The sequence below is a fragment of the Mya arenaria genome, chromosome 8 (assembly GCF_026914265.1).
Source record: "Mya arenaria isolate MELC-2E11 chromosome 8, ASM2691426v1".
In the NCBI taxonomy this organism is placed as follows: domain Eukaryota; kingdom Metazoa; phylum Mollusca; class Bivalvia; order Myida; family Myidae; genus Mya; species Mya arenaria.
The window spans coordinates 42,217,090-42,220,460 of NC_069129.1; the positions used below are offsets into that span (position 1 = coordinate 42,217,090).

At 37.3% G+C, this 3,371-nt stretch overlaps 1 protein-coding gene across 1 annotated transcript in view; it reads left to right on the forward strand.

Annotated features, from left to right (window-relative positions):
- Window positions 1–2,329: 2,329 nt before the first annotated feature.
- The window catches only part of LOC128242695 (uncharacterized), a 14,097-nt gene continuing 13,055 nt past the window's right edge, over window positions 2,330–3,371 (forward strand). The window contains exon 1 of the mRNA XM_052959949.1: window positions 2,330–2,429. The gene's annotated coding sequence lies outside the window, so the exon portion shown is untranslated. The remainder of the gene's footprint in view (window positions 2,430–3,371) is intronic.

Consider the following 3,371-nt stretch of genomic DNA (forward strand, 5'->3'; position numbering starts at 1 on the left):
AAAAGTATATAAACAACGAATGGTTTCAGGTGCGAAGCTGGTGCACACTGTCCAATGCACATTGTCTTATGGCCTTGTGATTTTTGCTTCTATTTAAAAGATATACTTGCATTTTTGTAACCAAGCTGTGAATATAAGGCACTTCTTTCCCCTACTTCGTTCAATATTTTCTTATTTGAAAAATATTTCACCAAGAAACTACAGGACATTTTTGATATGACTGTCGGGAAAATGTTGAGACAAAAACATATTCATACTGTTGAAAGACATTTCCGTAAAAACCAAATGAAACTGATTTTTTTCTTTGAAACTTTTACTCAAATCCATAATGAACAACAGCATGCAGCAAAAGATGTATTTTCATTCTTGAAAACTATTTTACTTGAGTAAAAAATGTGAAGTTGTCCGGTTTGCGCAGTGGTTAACGCACTCGCTCCCCACTTAGACGACCTTGCTTGTAGACGTGCTGCATGGCCAATCGGCTCATTATCCTTCCATGTAGCCATTTCAACGCCAAAACAAATTAATGTTTCGTTCTACAGATTTTAATATTACACCTAGGGCTCTTTCTTGGTGTGCTTAGTCGCATAAGGCAACGCTATTACATTTGATAACAGTATGACAGCTTTCGGAGGACTAACTCAGCTATTTTTGCGTTTATATTCCAAACATAAGCTCAGTAGGGCCAACGAAAATCCCGGGGGCAAATATACGATAATATGACAATGAAGAAAAAATGAATGGTTTGGGCTAATACTAAAATTACTAAAGTAAGATATTCATATCTGTATTCAATCCCATTCTTTTTCACTTAGCGATATTATGTTGCAGCGATTTGCCAAACTTTCAGAAAACGTTAAAAAAATATGTGTTTATGTTTGTTACATTGGAAAAGATAGGAATCAGGAATGTGTATGAAATTGATTACATCAGATGGTATCATATGTTATACGAGTGCAGTATCTTGAATTTAAGTGTATTTGAAAGTTGACTACTTTGATTGCGTAGCCTGTGTCACAAATAAAGACCAACTTTAAGGCCTAGTTTAAGGAATATTTGGCATGATAATCCCCTGCTGTGAATATCCTGGTAATTTCACTGGTGTCACAGTAGGGGGACAGTATACTGTGTATTTGTTTATTTGCTCAGGGCCATTTAGGGTCCATTTCTATAATAAAAAACCCAAAACTGCACAGCAGGATACTCAGATGGAGATCTGATAAGACAATTAGGGAATAAGATTAAGATAAATTAACAGAGGTTGTGTACAAATACACGTGTTTTTTTTTGTGTTTTTTTTTTGGGGGGGGGGGATGGGCCACTTATAGAAGGCTTAAACTAGGCCGATAAATTTCAATAAAGATTTGATATAATAAAGTTGTATATATATATAAAAATGTCTTTCTTTTTTCTACTTGTCATAATATTTTTATCAATTCAACCCTGAAAATAATCGAAATACCACCGTGGGCAAATCTATTGATGCTTTTTATAGATTCTGGGGTAAATTTAGCCCAACTCTAGTCTTGGTGCAAAAAGGTTCAAAGTTAAATTTACCCCCCCCATAGGTATTTGCGTTCGTATTCACATATCTGTGGCTGGTGTTAATTTCCAACGACCCCTTAACAGGCTCACGCGTTACCGTACGTTCATGAAACACAAACAAAGTATTTTAAATGGAGTACTGAACTACTTGTTTTGAAAGACTTGCTACGTTGGGTTACCGTTGGTTGTCCGGTTAGCGCAGTGGTTAGCGCACTCGCTTCTCACCTAGGCGACCCGGGTTCGATTCCCGGCCTGGGCGCATGTGAGTTTGGTTTGTGGTCACCAAGCCGGACAAGTGGGTTTCCTCCGGGTTCTCCGGTTTCCCCCACAACACAAGACCACACTCTCGCGTAAAATCGTGCCAACGAGAGTGATTAATATAATGTTGTAATAACTTGTTTCACAATCGTTGTAAAATAAATATGTTTAAACTTGGGTTACCGTTTTAAAGCACTTTAAAAACAGGAGCCATTTTGCAGAAGCAAAAACATTTTAAAACATTATTTGTTTTCAAAAAATACAAACAAGTTAAAGGATTGAGTTAATAAAGATACTTGTAATACGGCACTTGTCGCTTGTTCTTGGGCACAAATATCTTAAGTATCTTATATTATTAAGCAAAATTTCTGACTTAAATTTGATTTTACTAAAAATAGATTATCGAGCTTATCAAAGAGGTAATTTCCCTTTAAAATCAAAAACTCTTGAGGATGTAAATATGACACAAGTTATCTTATATCTAATTAAAGATAGTGAGCTGAACTTAATACTGTTAAAGGGAAATTCGATGTTTCGAGGAATTAGCCTTCGTTGAAAATAAATACATTAACAAATATCATTATCCTCATATCATTGACAGTGCACTGTTGGGTCATATAAACACAGTGAGTACATTTGTTTAATAGATTATTTAAATTTAAACGGTTTTATTAAACGATTCAATATTTATTTTATACAAATTGAAATTACACAGTCTTGTAAAATATGCGATCAATATCGATTTAATTCTTTGAAAAGGTTGGCGCATTTCGCCCAGCCACTTGGTACATTTTTGCGCAACCACTTGGTACTTTTTTGCCCAACCATTTGGTACTTTTTTGCCCAACCACTTGGTACTTTTCTGCCCAACCACTTGGTACTTTTTTGCTTAGCCATTTGGTACATTGTTGCCAACCACTTGGTACATTGTTGCCCAACCACTTTGAACATTGTTGCCTACCACTTGGTACATTGTTTCCCAACCATTTTGTACATTGTTGCCCAACCATTTGGTACATTGTTGCCAACCACTTGGTTTATTGTTGCCAACCACTTGGTACATTGTTGCCCAACCACTTGGTACATTGTTGCCAACCACTTGGTACATTGTTGCCCAACTACTTGGTACATTGTTGCCCAACTACTTGGTACATTGTTGCCCAACCACTTGGTACATTGTTGCCCAACCACTTGGTACATTGTTGCCCAACAACTTGGTACATTGTTGCCCAACAACTTGGTACATTGTTGCCCAACAACTTGGTACATTGTTGCCCAACCACTTGGTACATTGTTGCCCAACCACTTGGTACATTGTTGCCCAACCACTTGGTACATTGTTGCCCAACCATTTGGTACATTGTTGCCCAACCTCTTGGTACATTGTTGCCCAACCTCTTGGTACATTGTTGCCCAACCACTTGGTACATTGTTGCCCAACTACTTGGTACATTGTTGCCCAACAACTTGGTACATTGTTGCCCAACTACTTGGTACATTGTTGCCCAACCACTTGGTCCATTGTTGCCCAACCACTTGGTACATTGTTGCCCAACCACATGGTATAT